Below are 27,895 nucleotides of genomic sequence, written 5' to 3'. Positions count from 1 at the left end.
TGGCTTACCCAAAAAATAGAACACGATTCAGATATTAAAAATTATGCTTATTTGTAACAAGGCGATAAGGGTTTATGAAATATTAAAATATTAAAATATATTTATATTTTTATAAAATAATAAATATAATATTTATATTATATTAAATATTAAATATATTTAATTTATATTTAAATATGTGATTTCTATAAATCACATGATTTATATAAATTATTATTATATATAATAAATTTATTCTATAATTTATATAATTATAATAAGTATGTTTATATATTTGTATAATTTATATAATTAATTATATAAAATATTATAAATATTATAGATAATAAATTATATTATATATAACCCAAGATGCTCATCTCTCTCTTCTCCCTCATCAAGCTCATGAAGGCCGGGAGTCAGGAGAATGCTGCAGGCTCCTTTCCCCCAACCCCTTCTCCTACTATCCCTACCTTTGACCCTAGGTAATAAAGTTATTCACTTAAAAAAAAAAAAAAAAAAAAAAAAAACACCTGGTAGCCCAGATGCTAGAGAAGAAAGGGGCAGAATGGACACGTCGGCTGAACAAGAAAGTCCAGGAATTTCAGGGGCAAAAGCAGCAGCTCAAGAATCGGCAAGAATTTGAACTTTGGGTTTCTGGTGGACTCTGGATGGAGTTTCCAGCCCATCTTGGCCCTAGCGATCCCCCTTGTGGCCCAGCCAGCTTGCAGTGTTTTGCTGGGGAGGACCTGGAGAGGGTCACGTGCCTGAAAATGCAGCAGGAGCAGTTCAAACACAGCATGGAGAGGCAGCTGCAGGAGCAACAGCAAGTCTAGGACGATGAGAAGTGCGAGGATATGTTTAATGACCAACTGCACCTTGCTGCGGACATGCGGGCCGCCCAGCTGGCCAACCTAGAGGAGTCCTGTTGCGTGGCCATGAGGTCTGCTATGGCCAATGCCAACAAAGCCCAGGCAGCCGAACTGGCGGAGCGGCAGCGCCGTTAGCATCAGCACGAACAGAAGGCCAACTTCCTGAAGATCCAGAACCAGATCACCAGTGACCTACTAATGGAGAACCCACAGGTTGCCCAGAAACCTGTGGCTACCCACCGGGGCCTGCCCTGTTGTTAGAAGGGCATGACTCCAGAGCAGAGAGCTGCCATCAGGAAAGTCCAGGAGGTGCAACACCATGAAAAGGAGACACAGTATCAAGCTGACCAAGCATTGGATGCCAAATGGGAGAGCCAGGCCTTGCACCTGGCCAGGCAGCAATGGAGCTAGAGGAGCAGGAGAGGGAACTTAGTGCTGAATTTCGAAGGGGGCTGGGCTCCTTCAATCAGCTCCTTCAATTCATTTATATATATATATATATATATATATATATATATATATACACACACATATATGTATATATAAAATAATATTTTATACGAATATATAATTTATATAAATATATTTATATAAATTATAATAATAAATATTATAATTTATAAATTATTATAAATCACATGTGATTTGTATAAATTAATATGTGAAATATTAAAATATATTTATTTTTATAAAAATAATAAATATAATATTTATATTATACTAAATAGATTTTAAATATATTTAAATAATTAAAATATTTGAATTTATTTAAAAATATTAAATATTAAAAACAGACAGCATATCAAAATTTATTTTCAATGTACACCTCAATCAGTTTCTGGAAAAATATATACAAAAACACTGAGGACTTCCGATTCTGCTTATGTCAGATTAGCTTGTAGCCAACCTTCCCACCAGAAACAATTAAAAATCTGTTGGGAAAAAATCAGCTATGTGAGGTACTGGAAATCCACCAAAGTAGCCAGAATTTGAGGATCCAAAATTCTGGAAAGAAGAATACATTAGTATGAACCTAACCTTGTGTGTTTCCTTTTTCCTCAAAATATTTATTATTCTTAAGAATAACAGAACCAAGTGTCCAAAAAGCTGAGCAAAAGGGGACAGCTAAGAGTTAGAGAAGTCAGAACTCTTAGCAACTGTGCTGAACTGGGAAGGAAGGAGGGAAGGAAGGAAAGAAGGCAGGAAAACAGGAAGGTAAGGAAGGAAAGTTTGGAGCCACCATAATAGCCACCAGACCTTAAAGGGCCAAGATCCCAGAAAGAAGAAAGTAAAAAGCTATGATAAAATCCTCTGCCAAGGAATTTGGCTATGAAAGAGTAGGGATTTGAAATGGCAGCCGGATAAAATGGCATCAAAAAAGGTCACATTGTTGGCGCGCCTGGGTGGCTCAGTGGGTTAAGCCTCTGCCTTCAGCTCAGGTCATGATCCCAGGGTCCTGAGATCGAGCCCCACATCAGGCTCTCTGCTCAGCGGGGAGCCTGCTTCCCCATCTCTGTCTGCCTCTCTGCCTACTTGTGATCTCTCTCTCTCTCTGTCAAATAAATAAATGAAATCTTTAAAAAAAAAAAGGTCACAGTGTAAGTATGGAAATAGACAAAATTAGACTGCTACAATCTTAAAGAAGAAAAATAAAGATACTAGATGAAAAGACTTACGAAGCTACAATAGTTAAAAGTATGGAAGATACTTAAAGGTAGTTAAAGAAAAATCCAATATAATGGAATAGAGAATCTTTCTTATGGAAAGAAATAGAATTTTGACCTTTATGTCATAGCATACACAAAATTCATTTCCATGTAGAATTAAGATCTAAACTTAAAGGAAAAACAATAAAGTTTCTAGCAGACAACATAGAAGAAAGCCATTTTTATCCTAAGGTGGATGAAAATATCTTACAAAGAACACAAAAGACACTACCCATAAAGGAAAGAAAATGATGAATTGAACTCTTCTTAAAGTCAAGAACTTCTATTTATCAATAGGCACCACTAGGAGATTAAAAGAACAAGAATGGAGAAGGTATTTGCTATATATACAACAAAGAATTTTAATCCGGAACACAAAAAGAATTCAGAGAAATCAATGACAGGATGATAGCTAGCACAGTAGAAAAGGGAGCAAAACATCGAGAAGGCACTCTACAAGAAAGGATACGCAATGGACAAGAAATATATCAAAAGTGCTAATAGCAGTAGACATGCAAACTAAATGCACAATAAAATACCATCATATATTCTCCAGAACAGCTAAGATGTAAAACACTGACACATACCACATGTTGCCAGGGATATGGAGCAACCAAAAGTATTCTACCCTCCCCTATATGACTTTAAAAACCTGGCTGGAAGCAGCGACTAAAGGTAAACATATGCATACTCTCTGACCCAGAAATTCCACCCTTGGGTATACACCCCATAAAGCACACATGCATACAAGTATTAGAGAAAACGTACAAGATGATTTACAACAATGTTCTTCACAATAACTAAAAAATAAAATTTTAAAGCTTGTTAGCAATAGAAAGAATAAATTGTGTTATGTTACTGCCATGGAATACCATGCAGCGATGAAAACTACCAAATTACTGCTCTGTGCAGCCATGTCAATGAGCATCACAAATAGAATGTTGAGTGAAAGATGTTGGACAACATTTATATAAAGGTGGCATTTACAATAACATTCAAAAATAGGCAAACTAATCTATATCTTCAGAAGTCAGGTTCCTGGATGGAGCTAGAGAGTACAATGCTGAGTGAGATAAGTCAGAGAAAGACAAATACCATATGATCTCAATCATATACGGAATTTAAGAAACAAAAGAAATGAGCAAAAGAAAAAAAAAAAAGAATGACAAATCAAGAAACAGACTTTTAACTATAGAGAACAAACTGATGGTTACCAGAGGGGAGGTGGGGGGGGGGATTGGGGATGTGGATTAAACAGGGCACTTATCATGAAGAAAATAAAATGATTAAAAAATATCTCCAAGAAGTAAAAAATAAAATAAGATTAAAAAAAAAAAAATGTCAGGCTAATGGTTACTTGAGAGACAGAATAATGTCCCCCTAAAGATGTTCACGTTCTCATCCTTATAAAGAGGAATGTTACCTTACATACGAAAGGGACTTGCAGACATGATTAAATTAAGGGCTTTGGGCTGGGGAGATTATCCTGGATTATCTGGGTGGGTCCATTATAATCACAAAGGTCCTTATAAGAGGGAAACAGGAGGACTCAAAGTGAGAAGGAGACAAATTTGAAGATAGAAAAAGAGATCAAAATCCATGAAATGCAGACAAATTCCAGAAAGCAGAAAAAGTAAGGAAATTGTTTTCCCCCTGAAGCCTCCGGAAGGAATGTAGTTCTGCCAAATTACTGATTTTAGACTTCTAAGCTCTAGAAGTGTAAAACACACACACACACACACACACACACACACAATCATCATTTGAGGACCTTTGAGAAGAAGGTAATAGAGGTTGAGACAAGGACCAGAGTGATTCCTCAATTGTTCAATAATGTAAAATGTACGCATAAGGTGTGCCCTTTTGATTGATTCACTTCTCTTCCATAAAAGGAATTTTTTAAAGATTTTATTAAAGTGGTTACACTAAAATAACTCTGGTTGACTATCTCTAGTTTATACTTTCCTACTTCCTCAAAATGATGTTCGATGATCTCTTTTCTTGACAAGCTAGTAAAAAGTAAAAAGCTTTAAAATAAACTCCAACGTGAGTTGCTTGCTCTCACAGGTGGGGTGGGAGATTTAGACAGATGAAAAACACTTATCTCATAGCCTCAAAACTGGGAGAGTAGGTATAGGTGTAAACGATTTTGATATTTAAAAATTAAATGTGAGCGATGCAGAATGGCAAAGGAACAGGGAAATGGTAAAGTTTTAAGATGAGATATTAGGAGATATTTCTTGAGAAGTGACATTGATAAAGATGAAAGGATAAGTGCTTACATACAATCTGTTGTGTATTTTATACATGCTTATCATTTAATCTTCGTCAGACCTATGAACTAGGTACTGTTATTAGCCCACATTTGTAAATGAATAAACTGAGCATTAAAGACAAAGCCCAGTTTAGCTCAAAGTCAGGGAGAAGAAGCCATGTGTAACTAACTCCAGGATCCAAGCTCAGCGTGTCTCTGTGTTAACATTCATGCCTGAGGCTGCACGAGTTAATAAATGGGAAAGTAAAGGAAGTGTTTTCAAGAGAAAACAGATAACTACAAATATCAGTATAACAAACTAATGTTTTGAGATATTAATTTTTTTCCTTAGTTTCCTTTTGCTTCCATAATCCTTCCCCTGGTCAATGAGCGAAATCCATAAGGACTCATGAATTGATTTTATAGGGGTGCCTGGGTGCCTCAGTGGGCAAAGCCTCTGCCTTCTGCCTAGGTCATGATCTCAGGGTCCTGGGATCAAGCCCCACATTGGGCTCTCTGCTCAGCAAGGAGCCTGCTTCCCCCTCTCTCTTTGCCTGCCTCTCTGTCTACTTGTGATCTCTCTCTCTCTGTCAAATAAATAAATAAAATCTTTTTTAAAAAAAAAGAGTTGATTTTATAAATAACAGGAAAGCAAAGAGAAAAAAGGAATCCTCAATATTTGATATGGTTATTTTCATTTAAATGATTTTTTTGACATCCAAATTAGGCTCACAGTGCCCACAGAGAATAAAAATTGTTTTGAAATTCTGAACTTTTTTTTTTAAAGATTTTATTTATTTATTTGACAGAGCGAGATCACAAGTAGGCAGAAAGGCAGGCAGAGAGAGAGAGGAGGAAGCAGGCTCCCTGCCAAGCGAGAGCCCGATGCGGAACTCGATCCCAAGACCCTGAGATCCTGACCTGAGCCGAAGGCAGAGGCTTTAACCCACTGAGCCACCCAGATGCCCTGAATTTGAGAACTTCTTAATGGTTACTAGCTTCCAGTTTCCTTGTCTGTATTTAGCTCCTAGAATTCATTTGCTCATATTTCCTTTTTTTTTTTTTCCTATTGGTCAGTAGAACACAAATTCTAGATACTATCCTTTGACAGAAATATATGTAGTAATCATCTTCCCGCTGGTTTGTCTTTAGATATTACTCATGATGTCTTTCAAATTTTTTTTTAAATATTTATTTATTTATTTTAGAGAGAGCACAGTGGCGAGGAGCAGAGGGAGAGGGAGACAGTCTTCACTGAGCCCAAGCCCCGGCTCAATCTCACAACCCTGAGATCACGGAGCTGAAACCGAGTCAGACACTTATACTGAGCCACGCAGGCACCCCGTGATGTCTTTCTTTAAACAAAATATCTCAATTGTTTATACTCAAACCTCTTGATCTTTTCCTGTATAAATGTACTTTTTAGTTTGCTTATTAGAGGAAATAATTCCTCACTCAAGGTTAAAATTTTTTTCTTCTCGTATATTAAAGTTTTGCTTCTTTATCTTTAGATTTTAAGCTGCCTGAAATTTATCCTTATGTATGACATGAAGTAGAAGCCTGATTTTATTTTCTCTCTATAAATAACAAATTATTTCTGAAATATTTATCCAAGAGTTTAAAGGTTCCCCACTGATTTCTGGAATTACCTTTCTCATTTATCAACTTTCCCTATATGTCTGGATCTTTTCCTGAGATCCCTTTTTTATCATAATAATTATGCTGTCCTAACAATTATAACTTTATAATTAGTCAACAACTATGGGGCAAATGTTGTTACTTGCTTACGCCATCTAAATCTCTAAACTCAGGGCCTTCCAATCCTAGAGAACTCCTTTCCCTATTTCCCTTCCTGGAATTCTTTTAGTTTGTTCTGTGAAAAATTTAGGAATTGATCTTCTAATTCTTTAATCTCATTTGTTGTATTTTTAACCTCTTTAATTCTCCATACTGGTGGAATTTCTCAATTTTATATTAGAAACCGTCTATTATATTTTTTATTTCTAGTACAGTAATTTTTAACAGTTAAGAGTGTTTATTTGCTGTGGGAATGTTCCTTTTGTAGCATTCTGCTCTCATTTAGGATCTGGGATCATCCTTATCCCTGATCCCTGATCAACTAATTTTTTTTTTTCTTTGATGATTTCTTTGGCTTCCAATTTGCTTTTGTTTTCTTTTGTTTTCTTTTTTTTTTTTTTAAGATTTTATTCATTTATTTGACAGAGAGAGAGATCACAAGTTGACAGAGAGGCAGGCAGAGAGAGAGGAGGAAGCAGGCTTCCTGCCAAGCAGAGATCCCAATGCAGGACTCTATCCCAAGACCCTGAGGTCATGACCTGAGCCGAAGGCAGAGGCTTAACCCACTGAGCCACCCAGGCACCCTTGCCTTTGTTTTCTATGACCTCTTTTGTTTTCTATATATTTGTTTCCTTTGGTCCTTCATATAGGAGGTTTTCCTCAAGTATCTAGACCAACAAAGCCAATGAGAGCTCCTGAATGCATGGACAGGGTGTATTGACTAGTGGACAACAAGTCTAGAGCGACACATGGTAAACTGGATTTTGAATGAAAAAAACTGCAGTAACACTATGTCTGGACATCCTCATTTTTACTGCAATAAATTCTAAGTTTCCAGTTTAAGGCTAGTCCTTCAATATCTTCTGGCATCCACTGTTAACACTGAATTTCTCCTGACACATTTCTTATTGTAGGTGATCTGGATTTTGGGGGAGATGGGATAGATTTAATATTTTCTTTTTATTTCTTATATTAACACTTTTCACTTTGGGGTGTTTAGTTGTAGATTTACACTTATTTGTCTTGTGTTTCACTCGCAAGGTACTTCCAATAATAGATTACATGTCTTTCTTCAGTTAGAATCTACATGTTTCTGAGTTCAAATTTCCTAGAAGGAAAAAATGGGACAGGTTGCTAGCTAGCTAGTGAATTGACTTTCTTGTATCATGTGCCCACCCCATTCTACTCAGTTGGAAAAGAAGAGAAAGGACTAAGTATACTTACTAGACTTCCTCCTTCTGAAAAGGCCATGAGTGGAAAAACTTCCTAGAAATAGAGGCTCAGGAGGCTCCGAAGCCACAGAAAATATCTAATATATTCAAGTAAACTAAAAATAATGAGTTGAGTCAAGGGTCCTTATTCTGAAAACTACATAGCCCCTTATGCTTTAGAGCATTCATAAACTCTCAAAAATTACATGCAAAATTGTCTATGCTTGGACATACATGCATTTTAAAAGTGGCCTTTGACCCTCTGAAATGTGAAGAACCACCATTTTGAAAATATAGTTATATACGTCAAGAACTAATTACATACTACATAGTGGGTAACTGAACATAATAAAAAAATTTTTTAATAAAATTATTTATTAAGCAACATCAGCAATAACAAATAAGTATATAGAACATGAACTATTTCTGTGTATATATAAAATATTTAGTGCTCATTTTTAGATACTGCTAGAAATAGTGGGAACTTTTTAATAAATTCTTTTTACCAATAACTACTTATAGTAAACTTATATATCAGTTGTGTGTCAAAAAGAAAGGAGTAAAAAAGTAATATGAAGACTACTACTACTACTAATAATAATATGCCCTTGCAAGATATTGAGTACAGAGCCTTGAGGTCAAGAGCCTGCTGTATGTTGGCTTCATACACTAACTCCATAAATCAGACCAATAAAATTCTTGATACAAAGATATTGCATCAAATGGAATAATGCATTCTGACTACTATCGTTCTCCCTTAGCTCTAAAACAAGCAATGTATAGCAAACATACATCTACTGAGGAGATAAATTATATCATCTTTTTAAAAGGGTCCTTTTAGGCTAGCAGAGCATTGTTAAGATAAAGAAGCCTCCCAGGACTCATTCTATGAGCATAAAAGGAGCATCAGGTGCAAACATCCCCATCCTTTGTGGCTCTGCTCTGGGCAAGCCACAAACAAGCTGTCTCCTCAATGAAATTTATCAATATTTACTAGGCACATGCCTAAGTGAGTAAGAGAGAGAGAAAGAAATTGCCATTATGAAGCTATTCTCATTTCTTTTGTGGGCTGGTCAGGGGACTCACTGAATGGAACATAATCTTTCAGATGTACTTTGCTTTCCTTCCAATTGATTTTTCACTAGTACTAACTTCTCTCTTTTTATGATTAAGACATGAAAAATGGGCTGCTACCAAGAACTCTTAATAGCACAAATTAACCTTGTCTTTGTTAATTTACTTGATGAAACTTCTCTTCATTAAGGTGGTTCTTACACCTGAGCTTTGAGATTTATCACACTGTAATGGCATACTAAACTTGCCAACTTTGACCTTTCCCACCCACTAGCGTGCCATCCCACTCTCTACCTAAAACACTTTGTTCTTTCAGATGTAGGAAAATACAGCCTCTTTGTATATTGTCTCCACTTCTTTAAAATATTACTTCTGCCCATGGCCTCCCATATTTTAGTGTGTATTATATTTTATTTGTAGGTTAGTTTCTAATATATATATATTATATATTATATAATTAAAGATATATATCTTTAATATGCAAGCCCATGAACTACACCTCAAAATGCTAACCCCATATCTCAATTCTCTTTGTTTTTTAAGGTAGGGTATCTATAATGAATTTAACTAGCAGTCATAGTCTAGGAGGCATTCTCCCTAACTCAGTAAGAATTCATTCACCTCGTTGGGCAATACTCCTGAGGAACTACAAGGTGAAGAGATGGCATCCACGTTCTCCCTTAGGGACACCCCATTCTGTACCTACCCAGTGGTGAAGAGGACAAATGTCCTTATCCCAATCCTTTATTAAATTTCTTTTCACTTTACTCATTTCATTTATTTTCTATGTATTTGCTTTGACTTTTCTTTCTCCTTTACTTTATTCTCATTCTTTTCTATCTCTCTCATAACCTTACTTCTGAGGAAGAAAAGAAGAATGCTTTGTAATGTGGGTAGGAAGAGTCAGGTTCTGAAGCACATAACTTACATTTCTTTTCCTCATAATCCCATAAACCTTCTTCAAAATTATTATAAATTTCACCTTCAAAGTGTCATTCAGAAATAGGGAGGAAACTGCTGAAGATAAGAAGAACATGTAGTTTGGCTTCAAATTTGTCTCTTGCAAAAAAGTGGGGGAAATGATCATTTCATACTTATTAGGAGAAAAAGAAGCACACAAGTTCAGTGATATGGTTCTTTAAAGATTTTCCTTTTCTAGTGATAAATTATCAAGTTCATTTCTCCTGTAGACATTATAAGGAAAATACTAGTCTTCATAATGCTTGAGGCTCACCTCTTCTCAAGTGTTCACCCTCCAAATCAGGGAGGGGATTTTGCTGTGCGCTAAACAGAATTCTGGGATGGCCCCCAAGGTTGCTTCCCACTAGTGTATGTACCTTGCAAAACTCCCTTCCTTTGAATATAAGCATGACCTGTGATTACGAAGGAATAACACTCCCATGATTAGGTTATAATATATGACAAGGACAATGGGAAAAGTCACTCCCATGAATAAAATACACTACGTAAGATTCCATCTTTTGGAAATAAAGATAGACACCCTCACTAGTTTTGACTAAATGAGTTGCCCTGCTTTGAAAGAAGCATGTGCCTAGGGCCTGAGGACATTTTCTAAAGCTGAGAATAAGCCCTGGTTGCCAGCCAGCAAGAGACAGGGACTTCAACTCTTTCTACCACAACATTCCATAGCCAAGTAAGTTTGAGATATGCTGCCTTAAACCAAGTTAAATCCTTCAAAGTTTTCAGAACCTTTGTTATGCTAATTTGCATTGGATTATTTATAAAAGGGGATAGAGTATATAGCATTTCTCAAACATACATGTCCATGAACATGAGCTGAGACTAAAATTAACAGTTTCCAAGACAAAGAGTAGAAAAGTGGTTGCCAGAGGCTGTGGGTGGGAGAATAAGGAGAAGTTGGTGACAGGGTATAAACTCTCAGTTATAAGGTCTGAGCATCTAATGTGTAACATGGTGATTATATAATTGAAATTTGCTTGATAACACCGTATTATATAATTGATAACACTGTATTATATAATTGATAACACTGTATTATATAATTGAAATTTGTAAGAAAGGAAACGTAAATGGTTTCACCAAAAGAAAAAGAAAAAAAAAGTACATATGTGAGGTAATGGATTTGTTAATTAATTCGATAGTGGATTACTTTCATAATATACACATATATCAAATCATCCTCCTGTACACTTTAAGTATCTTGTAATTTTGTCAATTACACCTCAATGAAACTGAAAAAATACCAGTTTCCCAAAAAAGGTGAAAAACCATTTTAAATCACACGTCAACTACTATCTGTAAGAGTCACATGCTAGCCATATAATATTTGTAGATTTTTTGTGGTTTGTTTTTTTCCTGTGTGTAGCTTCTAACATCAACCAAGTGGCATTTAACCTAAGGTATATCTGAGCCCATGTAATGACTGTGGTCTATTGAGTAAAATCTGAGACTGAGACTTTTCTTAATTAATTCCAAACATCACACCCTCTAGTCCTAAAGGTCATTAATAAATGATTCAGAACTATAATAGGCATTTCTATGAAACTGTTTTCTAGGTTTTCTTGGAGGTCATAGAAGTCTTTTCAAATCACCCTGTCTAAATTCATTTCCTTATCCCAGTTTTGCTTTATTTCTTCCCCAAGATGACTTTATTCATAACATTGTTGTTTAATATAAATTTCTTCCACTATGTTTTATATTCATGAGGGCATGGAAGGGGTATGTTTTGTTATGTTATAGAATCCTCATGCTCTAACACACCTCCAAGCATAAAATATTCAATAAACGCTTGCTAAGAGGTGCCAGGTGTCTCAGTCAGTTAAGATTCTGCCTTCACTCAGGACATGCTCCTGGGGTCCTGGGATCGAGCCCCACATCAGGCTCCCTGCTCAATGGGGAATCTGCTTCTCCCTCACCGTCTGGCCCACCCCCCCATGCTCATGCTCTTGTTTGCACTCTCTCTCAAATGAATAAATAAAAAATCTTAAAAAAAATTTGTTGAGGATTTTAATTGATTAAATAATGGTTAGAAAAAACTGACAATGAATTGTAAATTTCATCCTAATCTAATCAAAGACATCTAAGAACATGAATGAGAATTATTATGGAACCTAAAGCAGAGTACATTCAGTTGTCACCAAAGGACCACTCTCCTGCTACAAACTATGGCTAGAAACTCTGGATTAAAAATACCCAAAAGTACACACACACACACATGCACACCAAAATACACAGCCTAGCTGGAAACAAATAGAGGTGGATTTCTGGGCTCCTTAAATGAAATTAAAAGTTAAGGATAAACTGAAGGTGTGTCATCTCACGATGATTTAGTTACAGACTTGGACCTTGAAAGTGTAGGACCAAAGCACTGACATTTTTGTAGACTGGAGACTTGACAGAGACCTACAAAAAGCAGAAGAACAAACACTCTTAATTAAGGGCTGCACTCAAGTTCCCACTCACTCACTTTAAACAGGAAAACTTCTTTCTTTATCCCTAGAAAGCAGCAGAAAAGAGCCATCTCACTAGGGCTCCTTGGGTGGGAGAAGAAGTCCCCTCCAATAAACGAAAACCCCAGGCCCTCACCCTCTGTAGATATGGGTCCAAATCTATAATGTCAGCATGGTTTAAAAACTGCAAGCTAAGAATCTAACATAAAAACAATTCCAGATTACTGACATTTATAGGACCCCACTTAATGCAAATGTAGAGCTGCTCTGTAGGGTTACTTTTGCAAGGGACAGTGCCTTGACTGCAGAGGACTCTGTAGCCTCTTGGAAGAAGTGGAGCAACTTTGTTGAGAGTAGACTCTTGGAGGGCAAGAGTGAAAGAAGTGGTAGAGTTAGGGGGCGACAGCAATAATTGAGAAGAAATATGGTATTGTAATAGCTACATAATAGGGGTATATGTTGGCAACGGTCAGAAATGGTGGAATTTAGTACATGTTACAAAGTTTGATCAAACAAGATTTGCTGATAAATAAGATGTGATATACGAGAGAAGAGAGGAGCCTGTGATATTTAAAAAAAAAATTATTCCTGGGAAGAAACAACTACCTTAAAACTGACTGGACCCAAAACAAAGTATCCAACTGTGTAAAACAAAACATTGAGAGAACTACTAGGAGCAATGAACAAACCTACAAATATTAACTTCAATACATCTTTCTTAGAAACTGATAGAATTAGCAGGACCAAATTATTAAAGCCAGTAAGACATGAAATTACAGTAAATAAGTCTGACTTAATAGGCCTATGTCAAATGCCTCATCTAATAGGTATACAAAGCATTTTTTTCACGCAATCATGGAACATGAACAAAAATGACTTACCTTAAGGAAAGTCTCAATAACCCAAATTTTCTGATTGTGGTACAATTAATTTTGAAATAAACACAAAGAGATAGTTAAAATGGAAGTGTCTTTATATACTTGCTTTGTTTACCTAATCTGTAGAACTTTTTAAAATGCTAATTTCATTGCTGCTATCTGATGCTTCACTGTGGATTTTAGGCAACAAATTTTGTATGTCACTTTTATTGTCATCCCTCTAAGAGACCTCAAATAAAAGATTGGTGCTAGTGCCATTTTCATAAAAAAATTAAATTAATTAAATTAAATTAATTTTTTTTTTAAATCTCAATGATACTTTCTAAGTGAAACAAACTCGTGGTATATTTTAGAATTTCAGATACAAGTACTTGACCCTCTTCTTTGCTGTTGTTTAAACTCTGTTGTCTCCAATAAATTCTAAATTTATCCATCACCACACATCCTTTTGGCCTCAGAAACTTTCATGTAGTTCCTAATACAACATAAAACGGAGCCAATTCCTGCTCTGAGAAATTCTAGACAGAGTGGATTGTTTACACCCAGGACTTGGGGAAGGAGAGACCTTTTTGACATTACTTTGAAAAAATGCACGATTGCTTTTTTGGAATTTATTTTGATGGTTGGGACTTCATTCTTCAAAGCTCCACAAAGTAACATCGAGGACACAAGAATCTTAGGTGTGGAGACGTTAGGATCCTATCATGGGGATAGTGGCTCTATGCTATTGAGAGAAATCTTACAGAGAAAATTCTTACAGAGAAAATTGTTTGTATCTTCTCCATACCTAAAGAATTTCTCCCTCTTTTCACTGTACTTATTTTTTGTGTGGAACAGTCCACAAGAGACCAGTTAAGAGTAACCTTTTTAAGAGCAAATAGACATTCTTCATAGAATGGGAAAAATAATTCTCACAGGTAATAACCCCTTACCCAGAAACAAAAGATAAGAGGAGGAGATTGAAAACTCATCTTTTTAGAGACTTTTAAGTCTTGATCTAGAAGTTTCAAAACATTTCTAATCATAATCATAATTAGGATTATAATCATAATTAGGAGGTTTAGGGGAAATGGGGGGAAACATACTAAATTTACAGTAGTTTTTAACAATAATACAATTATCTATGCTGAGTAACTTCTAAACTACTAAAGCTGTTTAAAACATTCTTCAGAAAATGACACATTTATAGAAACTAAATGACTAAGACATTTCTATTTTAGAAAATCATTACATGAAGTCACAACAACCCCAGTTCAAATTTTAACGATCATGGAAATGGCAATAGATCTGAAATGGAAGGCTTCTAGGGTAGTACTTCTTTGTTGTTGTTTTGTCTCATTTACATTTTCAGAGGGGCTGTATGGATGAAATGGGTTAAAGGCTGACGCTTAACAACTGAGCCACCCTGGTGCCTCCGGATGAAATGGGTTGAAACCCAATATTTTCTCTGATTTGAATTTGGAAAGTTGTCTGTATTATGATGGAAACAACAGATTTAGAAGACATAAAATTCTAAAATAATTTTTAAAAAGTTAAAATTCAACAATTCCAGTTATTTAAAATCCTTAATATTTAACTTGAGTAATTTCTTTACCCACTCTATCTTTAAGGTCCAGGAGGAAAAAAAAAATAGTATATTTAACAGCACTAATGAAAGATAATATAACGAAAGGGAACTTCTGGAAGTGTAGGTGTGTCATCCATTAAGGGACTCCTAGAGCATGGTGAGGCACCATCCAGGGTATAGCAACTGAAGGGTTACTGTCACCTTACCAGGCCTGAAGAGGACTGAATGGTGTTATCAGAAATGAGTGACAGCCATGGCTATGATGGAAAGCTGGCCCCGGGGACCTGCTATCTGAGAGCACTCGGTGTCAAATAGATGTTTCTGGATCAGCATCACCATTTCCAGAGACTTTATTAGAAATGCAAATGCTTGTACTCTATTACACATCTACTAAATCAGAAGTTCTTGGGGTAGGACCCAGAAATCCATGTCTAAACAAACTCTCTAATGATTCTAATGCATGCTCAAGTTTGAAAAATACAATCTAAGAAGAGTAACACAGCCACAGCTGGAACCACAGTGAAGCAAGAAGGAAAGAGAAAAATAATGCCCTGAATTTTTTCTCTTCTGGGCATCCAATCATTTGCTACTGTCTCTCATTGACTAAACTAACTGAAAGCCATAAGCAAGAGTGCCCAGATGATGTACTTTCTAGATGTCAGCTTCCTAAGGCACAAAGTAGGGCAAAGAAAGGCAGAGAATGGAAAGGAGTGGGGAGATGCAACTAGGAAATAATCTGTAGACCCATCACTCAATAAAACTTGCTTTTAAAAAAATTATTTGAGAGAGAGAGAGAAAAAGAGAGGGAGCACGCACATGCAGTCTCACGAGTAGGGGTATGCAGGGGGAGACACTCTTCAAACAGACTCTTCACTGAGCACAGAGCCCCACAATGACTGATCATCGACCCATGAGATCACAACGTGGGCCAAATCCAAGAGTCCAACCCTTAACTGACTGAGCCATCCAGATGCCCCATTAGGAGGTTGCTTTTGAAATTACATTTTTTCTTTACATGCCAAGATTAAAGTTTACATTAGAAGCCTAAGCTAGTTAGATTCTGAGTAGGTGGATAAAATTATCAAAAGTATATTCACTATGATTTTACACATATATACATCATTACAACAAATTTCAATTGCTGAGAATCTAGTACAATATCTATACCAAAAGCTTTATTTATCATTACTACAACTCAGTTAATAATTTCATAACTACTTAAAGGTTTCTCATTTTAAAGATAAAGAAACTAAGACTTAGAGAGATTAAATAACTAGCCTAAGTCTCTTAGCTATCAAGTGACATAATTGAGACTCAAATCTAGATCTTTTTTTATGCCAAAAAAAGATCTATGGATTGGGCACTATATACCTTGACTATTTTTGCATAAGTAGTACAAACAGTACTACTTATGCAAAAATAGTCAAGGTATATAGTGCCCAATCCATGGATGGACTGTGCTCAAGGATGAAACTGGCTTTTTTCCATACAGAGGGAGGATGACTCCTAATTGTTCCCTGTAGAGTCCCAATTTATGTATGTTGTGCTGGAACAGGTAATAAGATCCAAGTTTTGATAATAACGTAGAAGTTCACTCTCTGCATATGGTAGATAGATATGGTACTCTTAAAAATGGAATCCTGGTTGTGCCTGGGTGGCTCATTCAGTTAAGCATCCAGCTTGTGATTTTGGCTCAGGTCACGATTTCATGAGTTCTGAGATGGAGTCCTGCCCAGGACTCTGTGCTCAGCTGAGAATCTGCTCAAGATTCTCTCCCTCTGCCCCTCCCCCTGCTCATGCATGCATGCTCACTCTCTCTCTCTCTTAATCTCTAAAATAAATAAATAATTTTTTTTTTTTAGAAAAGTAGAATCCTGAATGTATAAGGAAATATCCGTTGTCTCTCTAGGTGTCAAGGCACTCCTCATGGCCCAGGTCAATTCTAACAGGAAACGCAAAAGAGACTCGAATCTCAAAAGGCATTGACTTCTTGAGAGATGACTTAGAGGGAGGAATTCCCCATGTTCTAGACCCGAGACCACATCTTACCAAGGCTGTAGAATTTAGGATGGCATTCGCTAAAAAAAAATTTTAAAAATAAAAAACTCTGTTGTCATCATTACTTAGGAGAGAACACTTATAACCATCCCCCAGTGCAGGCAATCCATGTGGATGGTATGCAGCATATATAATTAAAAGTCTCTCTGCTCAGAGGTGCTTCTTGATTAACGCCTCAGGTAGGCATTTTGATTCTTGTACTAATAGAAGCTGACTGGCTCTGAAACGCTGGTGTTGTTCGGGTACCTCAGGAGTAATAAAAGGTTGCTCTTGGCTTATTGCACAATTCCTTGAGTCATTAATTACAGCTGCCCAAAGTGGAAAGTTTATAATTAAACATATAATTTACTCTTCTACTTTTGGAAGAAGTAAATTAAGGCAATTAGATTTCTTTTGATTAAGCATATGGAGCCATTTACAAAATGCACAGGTGTGTACAAGCAGAAGGTGGGCTACAAAAACATCTATGTTTCAAGTGTGTTTTGTCACTTTGTTGTCACTCCTTGGCTTAAGTAATTATGTTAATCCATTTGAAGTGGATTTCTTTAGTTTTCCTGATTTGCTGCTGCTTTGTTTGTTCCTTTGCATCCTTAGGTGCTTAAATAGCAGTAAGTAATGATCAGGTGTGAGTACCAGCTAATCACAAAGATCATTTGGGGAAGGAATAGCCACAAGATCTTATTTTGGTGACACTACCATGCCATCCAACCCCTACATATGTCCCACAATGCATGTGACATTTTTAAAACTTTACTTGGAAAACAGTTATGCATTTTTCTCAATTTAGTGCATCAATATTCTGATTTGCAATCTTTCAAGAAAATTATATCTATCTTCCCTACTGTTTGTGTTATGTAATGTATTATAGTTGAAAGTCAGAAGTACTTCCTTTTTTTCTTTAGCATTTCTCTTTCTGGGAAGGAATGTCTCCTTTTCTCACTAGGGAATTGGTTTTCATGTTGACGACAGTCATCTCCTGAGACCAGAACAGAATTATGAAAAAGATTCTCCAGGGCACCAGGGTGACTCAGTGGGTTAAAGCCTCTGCCTTCAGCTCAGGTCATGATCTCAGGGTCCTGGGATCGAGTCCTGCATCAGGCTCTCTGCTCAGCAGGGACCCTGTTTCCTTCTCTCTCTCTCTGCCTGCTGGTGCTCTCTCTTTCTGTCAAACAAATAAATAATATCTTTAAAAAAAAAAATCTCCAGAAATCCATAAATAGTCCAACCATGGTTTGTAAAATTAGCAACATTACCTTCTACATGACTTTGCCACTATTTTCCAAACATATGTATGTTCTGTTATCAATTATATAATTTATATAATATATTTATCATATAATTACATAAATTATATATATTTATTTCTTATAAATTATAAACATCCCTTTTTAAAAAAACTGACTTTACAGTGACATTTTTCCTTACTATTTATATATAGTCTACATATTTTTTAATATTTCAATTGTCAAAGTGAGTGTAGGAAACATCTCATTTCTTGATGATGCACACCTTTAGCAATTTTTCTCTCATCATGTGGCTCAAGCAGATCTAGCTTGTCGCTATAAGCATTACATAAAAGGATAATTCCTTGTGGGCAGACTGAAATGATCCCCCACATCTCTGTCTTGGAATTCATGCTATTACTTGAGTGTGAGCAAGACCTATGACCCATTTTTAACCATTGGATTATGGCAAAAGTGATAGGCTGTCACTCACGATTACATTACATAGGTGTGTTGCATCTGTCCTTTAAGATTATGTCCCTTGATGTCTTTGAAGAAGCACGTGACCATGTCAGCAATAAAATAAAATAAAATAAAATTTGTGACCATACAGCAAAAAAAACTAAGAGTAGCCTCCAAGTGATAGCAGGACTTAGTCCTACCACTCCAGGGAACTAAAATATGCCAGAACCACCTGAGCTTGAAGGTAGGTCCTTCCCTAGTTGAACCTTGAGATGAGACCCCAGTAGTGGCCAATCCCCCACTTGCAGGCTTGTGAAACCCTAAGCAGAGAACCAAGTTAAGTTACACTCAGATTCCTAACCCTCAAAAATAGTGAGATAATGTATATTGTTTAAAGTCACCACATTTGTGGTAATGTTGCTACACAGCCACAGAAAACTGACACCTGATGTACTAGGTAAGGGTGAGCCAACAAAAGAAAGCAATCACTGTTGGGGATGCAGCAACCTTCCCACCAACCAATCCAGCCAAATCAGAGAACAGCAGATTACGTGCTTTAGTTCAGAGTGATAGGTATCAGTAAAGATAAATTCCAGTGGGAGCTCGCAGTCTGGGTCTTCATCCCACGCCACTCAAATTCTTCTTGATATTGATTCAAAGGCACCCATTTGATAAAAGCACCTTGAGCAACTGGAATTACTTCTCCAAAAAACTCTGGGACAGCATCAAACAGATCCAGACTCAAAAGGCAGGACAGATATTGCAGAAAGTACTAATAAGTCCCCCTTCTTGTGGAACTGGAACAATATAAGCTCATCAGTGTTGTTCCAGTGAGGACTTCTGCAGAGGCAGAAGGAGCTGTTCCAGAAGATGAATCTCCCCTGTGGCTCCTGGGATCCATGACCCAGCCATATTCTTAGCTTGGAATCTCCTTTGGGAACGCACAAATGAAAGAGCCTTGACAAATCACAAGAGTAAGAATGTGTAGTGAAGACCGTGTACTAACCCATATGGTATGTACCACACTTACAAAAGAAACAGTCATATGAATAAGAACTCAGATGGGTATATTTTGTCACTGACAAAACATAAATTCCTGACTTCTGGTTTCAGCTCTGACACATGAAGAGCCTGAAGATCATCACTCTTATCTTTGTAACAAAAATAAAATAAAGATTAAGAAATGAAAACTCAAAGACTTCTCTCACACCCATGAGAGAGCTGAGGTTGTGGGATAAGTCGCCACCCTGAAATCTGTAGCAACACATACATATGGAGTCACAGCAAAGATCTGCTTATCTGAAGTGGATGCTACTGGAGCCCTACACTGGGAGCAACACTTAAATGGTAACTTTGACAAATTGCTTAGAGGCCAAGTGTGAAGTAGCATAGTCAAAATTATGTGCATTTTACCTCAAGGATTCCTTCCAGGTTGTCACACTGAAGAGCTAGGGAAGCTTCCTTCCAGGCTTAGACAGAAAACAGGCACAAGTTAGCACTGAGAAATACTATGCCAAGAGGGTTCTTCCTACGAGCACCTACCTCCGAAGGAAAAAGACTTTACCAGAGAGTTATCTCTCCCAGGGGAAGAGTACTTACCTTACTCCCACTTCCCGTAGCTTTTCTGTCTCACCAAAAAGAAGGGGAAACAAGCTAAGAAAACGTGAAATTCACGGCCCCAAAAAGTAAGTCCACTAAAAATAAAGCTCACAGGTCAGGGAAATAGGCCCATTGAAAGTCCGAGAATTAATCATAAGATTATAGAATGTTTCCCCCATCCTCTAACGCCACACCAACAGCCTCCAGCATGATAACAGTGGATTATAACTGAAAAAGATGCAAATAAAAACTCTATCTACAGCGATGTTCTAAGGGAAGCCAGATGCAACAGAGAGTACAAAGACAAGGGCACTGGAGTATTGAAGTCTCTGACAGCTACAACCATTGGCAACACAGCATAATTTCTAGCCAGACTGATGTAAAACCTCACACTAACAGTCCTTTACCTCAGTTCCTATTAGACAGGAATATATAAGTGCAGCTTTCAAAAAAAAAAAAAATTAAAAGGCAAGCAAAACAAACAAACAAACAAAAAATCATCTTAAAGCACAAAGCAAGCAAGCACTACAATCAGAATCACTCAGATACAGCCCATACTTGGGAATTTTCAGACACGGAATTTAAAATGAGTATGATGAATATGTTACAAGCTCTTGTGAGAAAATGTAGGCAACACACAAGAACAGAGGAGTAATGTAAGCACAGAGAGGGAAATACTAAGGGAAAATGAAAAACACTAAACCTCAAAAACACTGTTGCAGAAATGAAGAATGACTTTGATGGGTCCTTGTCCTCAGACATGCCAAGGAACAAACTCCTGAACTTAAATTCATGTCTGTGGAAACTCCCAAAATTGAAATACCAAGAGAAAAAAAGAATGAGAATACCAGAAAAGTGTAACATAGGGAACAAGAGAATATCAGAAGAAAAAGGAAGAGAGAACGGAAAAGATGAAATATTTGAAATAATAATGGCAGAGAATTCAACTAAATTAATGACAGACAGCAAACAACAGATCCAGAATGCTCAGAGAACATTAGGCCTGCAAAATGCCGAGGGAAAAAAAAAAAAAAAAAGATCTACCCCTAGGCAGATTATATTCAAACTGTAGAAGACTAGAGAAAAAGGGACTAAAAGGGGAAATCTTGAAAGAAGTGAGAGAGGAAAAAGACCTTGTCTTCAGAAGAAGAAATAAAAGAATGACATCCCACTTCTTATCAGAAACATGCAAGCAAGAAAAGAATATGAAATATCTAGGGGGTTGAAAGAATAAAATTACCAATCTAGAATTCTCCATTCAGTGAAGAAAATCACTCGAAAGTGAAAAGGAAATGAAGACTTCGCAGACAAAACAACAGGTAAGAAATTTATTTTCTGCACTGTCAAAAAAAAAGAAAAAAGTCTCTTACTTTTCTCTAGCCTTATTGAGATTTAATTGCCATATAACATTAAGTAAGTTTAGAGCGTACAGTGTGATGATTTGATACACTTACGTATTGCAAAATGATTACCACAGTAAGGTTAGTTAACACCTTCCATCAGGTCATATAATTACCATTTATTTTTTATGGTGAGACCATTTATGATCTACTCTCTTAGCAAAGTATCTTTTCAAGAATATAACAGTATTATCAGCATGCTATATAAGAAATGCCCAGAATTCAACTTTTTCCTGAAAGATTATGCCTTTCGACTAATATCTCCCATTCCTTCCCCTCCCTAGCCCCTCACCCCCACCTCCTGCTCCCCGGCAACCACTTTTCTACTTCCTGTTTCTAAGAGTTCATCTTTTGCAGATTCAATATGTAAGCGATATCATTTAACATTTGTCTTTCTCTGTGTGGCTTATTTCACTTATCACAATGCCCTCCAGATTCATCCATGTTGTGCAAATGAAGTATATCCTTCTTTCTCACAGCTAAGAAATATTGCATCATATTTATACTTGAATGATTTTATATATTATATATAACTTGAATGTATATATTATATATACTTGAATGATTTTATATATTATATATAACTAATTATGTAGACACATTATATATACACTTAAATAGCAGAAACAAGATATATATAATATATAATATATACCATATACCATAATATATAATATATACCAGATATATAATATATACCATGCTCTTTATCCATTCATTCATTGATGGACACTTAACATGGCTACCATTACTTGGCTATTCTGAATAAGCCTGCAGTGAACATGAGAGTACCTACAACTCTTTGAGATAACGGTTTCATTTCTTTTAGATATATAACCAGATGCGATATTGCTGGATCATAGGATAGTTCTATTTTTAATTTCTTGACAAGCATCCACACTGTTTTCCATAGTGGCTGTATCCATTTACATTCATCCCAACAGTACACAAGGGTTCCTTTTCTTCACATCCTCACCAACACTACATATCTCTTTTCTTCTTGATAACAGACATCTTACCAGGTGTGAGGTGATATCTCATTGTGATTTTGATTTGCCTTTCCCTGACAATTAATGATGCCAAGTATCTTTTCATGTACCTATTGTTTATTTGTACGTCTTTGGGGGAAAAAAAAAATGCCTGTTCAGTTCCTCTGCCCATTTTTTCCTAAGTTTGTTTCTTTGCTACTAAGTTGTTCCTTATAAATTTTTGATATTAACCCTTGATCAGATAGATGACCTGCAAATATTTTCTCCCGCTCTGTAGGTTGCCTTTTTATTTTGTTGATTGTTTCTTATGCTATGCAGAAGCTTTTTAGTTTGATTTAACCCTACTTATTTGTATTTGTTTTTGTTGTTTATGTTTTTGATGTCACATCTAAAAAAAATTGAAGTTAATTTTGTGAATGGTATAATATAGGTGCCAAATCTTTTGTGTGTAGTTTTTCAGCTTTCCCAACACCATTTATTAAACAGACTATCATTTCCCCATTGAGTATTTTTGGCTCCTTTGTCAAATTTTAGTTGGCCATGTATGAGAAGTTTTATTTCTGGTCTCTTTATTGAGCTCTATCAGTCTATGTGTCTATTTTTATACCAGTATTACTCTTTTGACTACTGATTGATTATGAACCTGATTACTACAGGTTCATAATATAGTTTGAAATCAGAAAGTCTGATACCTCCAGCTTTGTTCTGTCCCAGGATTGCTTTGGTTATCTGGGTTATCCTTTGATTATCCTCTGCGATTCCATATACATTTTAGGATTGATTTTTTTCTGTTTCTGTGAAAAATATTAAAGGAATTTTGATAGGGATTACATTGAATTATATATAGATGGCTTTGGGTGGTAAGGACATTTTGACAATATTAATTGTCTTCTAATTCATGAACATGGAATATCTTTCCATATGATCATGTCTTCATCAATTTCTTTCATCAAAGTGAACAACAAAACTACAAAATTTCTAGAAGAAAACATAGAAGAAAATCTAGGTTATTTTGAGTCTGATGATGAGTTTTTAGATACAACACCAAAAGCACAATCCTTAAAAGAATAATTGACATTAGACTTTTTTTTTTTTAATTAAAAACATCTGCTCTGGAAATGGTACTGCTAAGAGAATCAAAAGATAAACTGTAGACTTGGAGAAAATATTTATAAAACACATATATGTTAAAGGACTTATATCCAATATATGTAAAGAACTCCTTAAATGCACCAATAAGGAAACATAACATCTTAATTTTAAAATGGGCAAAAGATCCAAACGCGTATCTCATGAAGGGATATACAGATGGAAAATAAGAATACAAAATGATACTCAACATCATGTATCTTTAGAAAACGGAAAATGGGGGAGCCTGGGTGGCTCAGTGGGTTAAAGTGTCTGCCTTCCAGTCAGGTCATGATCCCAGGATCCTGGGATCGAGGCCCGCATCGGGCTCTCTGCTTAGTGGGGAGTCTGCTTCCCCCACTCCCGCCTGCCTCTCTGCCTACTTGTGATTCTGTCAAATAAATTAAAAAACAAAAGAAAAAAAAACAGAAAATTGAAACTGTTAGGTATAAGATTGGTAAAATCTAAAACATTGACAATACCAATTACTGGTAATGTGGAGCATAAGAGCTCTCATTCATGTTGATATAAACACAGAACAGTACTGCCCCTTTGGATGAAAGTTTGGTAGGTGTTTTGTTTTTTTTTTTCTTGTTGTTTCGTTTTTTTAATAAAGTAAACAAAATCTTGCCATATGACCCATCAATGGCACTTACTGTTACCCAAAATGATGTGAAAACTAGTTTCCACACAAAATGTCCATGCAACTATTTAGCAACTTTATTCATAAGTGCCCCAAACTACAAGAAACCAATATTTCATTCAATCAGTGAATGGGATAAATTAACTATTCTTCATCCATACAGTGAAATATTATTCATTGGTGAAAAGGCACAACCCATCAAGCTAGAAAAAAATACATGGATAAACCTTGAATGCATATTTCTAAGTGCAAGAAGCCAGTCTGAAAAGGCTATGATATAATAGATATATAATTATATATATAAAATTATACTCCTTATAACTGTATTCATATAATTGTATTATATTTATATAATAATTATGTGTTATATTTATTATATAATTGTATTTATACAATTATAATTATATATAATTGTATATATAATATATCATCACATATCAAGTTATGTGATATTCATGAAAAGTGTTAGGGTTAGGATTAGGGTTCGCTATAGATACTCTTGAAAAGTGAAAATATTAGCGGTTACCAGGAGTTCAAGGGGAGGAAGAGTAGAGTTGAACATGTGACATAAAGGAGAATTTTTAGCACTGTGAAACTATTCTCTATGATACTATAATCATGGATACAAGACACTATGCTTTTGCCAAAACCCACAGATACTTACAGCACACACACACAAAAAATTAAATAAATCTTAATGTAGGTAAATTTAATAAAAATTCATTTAGGTGATCAGGGAAATCCCAGGATGGAAAGGGAAATGTGACACAGCAACCCAACTATCACAAATGTATGAAACAACCCCACTGAAAGGGGGTCAGGAAAAATGTGCTGAATTAAATAATTTTGTCAATGAATAGAGTCTGTAAAACCAAAGGCAAAATAAACTCATCATAAGCCACTATGTTCTAGCTGACAAAGTTGTTTCTGTGGGGATATAAGTTAATTATGATATTGCTGTGCATGTGTACTAGAATTGAATAATTAAGTAAGTCAACGACAAATGGTAGCCTGGTTTCTCACTGTTAGAGCGGGAGTTTACATACAGCTAAGACAAGGAGGCTACAATGATACACATGTTGGTGGGTTAGAGTTGGACACATCAGTAGGAATTTATGTTTAGTTTAATATAGATACAGATGACTAGGTATTAGTTATATTTTTATATACGGGTATATACAAAAAGTGGTGCACACTCATATATTCCTTGCTCTTTCAGCTGAGGGAGCTTAGAATTATCACACTTCTGTAGCAATGAGCACACCTGGAGTCCAGATCCTGTCTCTAATATCATTCTGCAATTAAAAGGGAACCATATCTCCTTGGAGAAATGGCTGGCTCTAGGACAGGGACAGGAAACAGACAAGATAAGCCTGGAGAAAGAGGAAAGTAGGAAAGTGCTTATAAAATAAACCTGACAGCAATGGGGTACATTAGAAGGGCACAGGAGTCAAATGAAAGAGCTCACAATGGCCACAGCTGTAACAATTTGACAACAATATAAGTAGTACCGGATCATAACTGAAAATCTAAGATAAATATTCATGAGGCCACAGTGTTATAAATAAGTTGGGGAGAACAGACAAATTTCCATGTAGGAGAGTCCCAAAGTATTTATATAAACATTTTGTCTTCAAGAAGACAGAGCATGAACTGCCTACCCCTAAGATGTGGGTTGTGCACAGGGCCTTCCTTCTAAAGAACACAGAATGGAAAGGATGGAAAAAAGAGTAACTTTTCAATGAAGATACATGACGAGCACTATTCTGGCTTATTGGTCAAGATCAACATTAACAACTGACATTATCTTATCAACATAAACCATGTTGAGAGTATACATCTGATATGCTGTGATAAAAAATAGCTCTTTACCTTAGTGGTCATTCCTCTCCAATCCCATTATGTTTAGGATGAGCAAAAAAATCAAATAAACCCCAAAGGGAAGCATTCTATAAAGTATCTGATCGGTACTCCATGAAATTGTGGAGATCAACAAAAATAAGGCAAGTCTAAGAAACCACCAAAGCCAAGAGAAACCAATTAATGGTACATTAATAGCAACAAATAGACCACAGTAATGTAAGATTTAATAGTAGGGGAAAGTGGAGTATATGGGAATTCCTGTATATCTCTAATTTTTACAGAAGTCTAAAAGTGCTCTAAGAAATACAATTTATTTTAAAACTTTAAGCATAATTTCTCTATTCTGACAGAAGTAGTGACTTCATTTAACTCCAGAATTCTTGGCAATGCCTGAAATTAGAAATATATTATAGTATAGATTTGCCTTAAAATGAACGAAGGGCTTAGGACTCCCTGGAATGTATCATATTTGAAATGGGAACAGATATGTTATCCACTTCTCCCTCTTTGCAGTTTTGACCTCAGATCCTTCTAATGTGGAAAGGTGAAAGGAATGAGTCAAGGGAAAGAATGACTCTAGCAGGGGTTCCTGGGGGACTCAGATGGTTAAGCGTCATCTGCCTTTGGCTCAGGTCATGCTCTCTGGGACCTGGGATGGAGCCCTCCCCAGTCAAGCCCCCACCCCCAGCAGCAGGAGCCTGCTTCTCCATCTCCCTCTGCCCCTCCCCCACACTGTGTGCATGCTCTCTGCCTCTCTCTTTCTCAAATGAATAAATAAAATCTTTTAAAAAACCACAAACAGAAGAGTGAATCTAGCATTAGTTAATCAAGAGAGATTTAAACATCCTTTCTCTCTTTTTCATCCTATCTTTTTCCCTCCATCTCAGAATTCTTTGTGTTGCCTTTTTATATGGATCCTACAAGGGGGAGTTGGGGAGAAAGCCCTGTCTGTGAATTTATTACATGCCAGGTTCTTTACCTCCAGATTCTGTCTCTAAATATAAAACCCAGATCGGAACAGCATCTGAAAAAAGCAGTGATATCTTCAAAGGGTATTTGGAAATATGAAATGTGTACCTTTGACAGGTTGTTAGCTGCTACCCAACACCTAGTCTCTCCTCTTCCTTTCTATAGAATCCTCATTTCATTCAGGCCTTGTGCACAGTCTAAAACAACTTCTCAGCATTCCCCGGCAGTTCATGGTCATCCTATGGTACGATCACGGTTCTACCCAATGAAATGTAAACAATGGGAAAGTGTTTTCAAAAGGGGGTCAAACCGAGTTGGTCTGGGCCATTTCTCCCACACCACTTTGCTTCTCTCTTGCCTGGAACACACTGACAAGAGAGCCAGGTAGGGGCAGGGCGTGGGAGGGGGCAGGTAGCAGGAGTGGAGAAGAGGTCACTCTTGTGCCCGCATGGTGGGAGCTTCAGGCTACGATGGCTAAAGAGAAGCATATCTCCTTGGAGTATCTTTATTTATCATATATAAGAGAAGCAGAGATCTTTATTATCATATATTAAGACCAGCTATCTTAGCTATATAACTAAATTAAAGTCTGATGAAATCCAACAACTGTAAGCCCTTCTAATACTCATGCCTTTTCTCCCACAGAAATGGTGTAGAATCTCATTCTTCTTCTTTTTTTTTTAAGATTTTATTTATTTATTTGACAGATAGAGATCACAAGTAGGCAGAGAGGCAGGCAGAGAGAGAGGAGGAAGCAGGCTATCCGCTGAGCAGAGAGCCCGATGCGGGGCT

At 36.3% G+C, this 27,895-nt stretch overlaps 1 pseudogene; it reads left to right on the top strand.

The window, feature by feature from the left end:
- Nucleotides 1–506: 506 nt before the first annotated feature.
- Nucleotides 507–27,895, top strand: part of LOC111147936 — a 129,042-nt pseudogene continuing 101,653 nt past the window's right edge.

The sequence above is a fragment of the Enhydra lutris genome, unplaced genomic scaffold (assembly GCF_002288905.1).
Source record: "Enhydra lutris kenyoni isolate GAN:26980312 unplaced genomic scaffold, ASM228890v2 scaffoldscaffold18, whole genome shotgun sequence".
NCBI classification, from domain to species: domain Eukaryota; kingdom Metazoa; phylum Chordata; class Mammalia; order Carnivora; family Mustelidae; genus Enhydra; species Enhydra lutris.
This window is presented reverse-complemented; position numbering and strand designations above follow the sequence as displayed.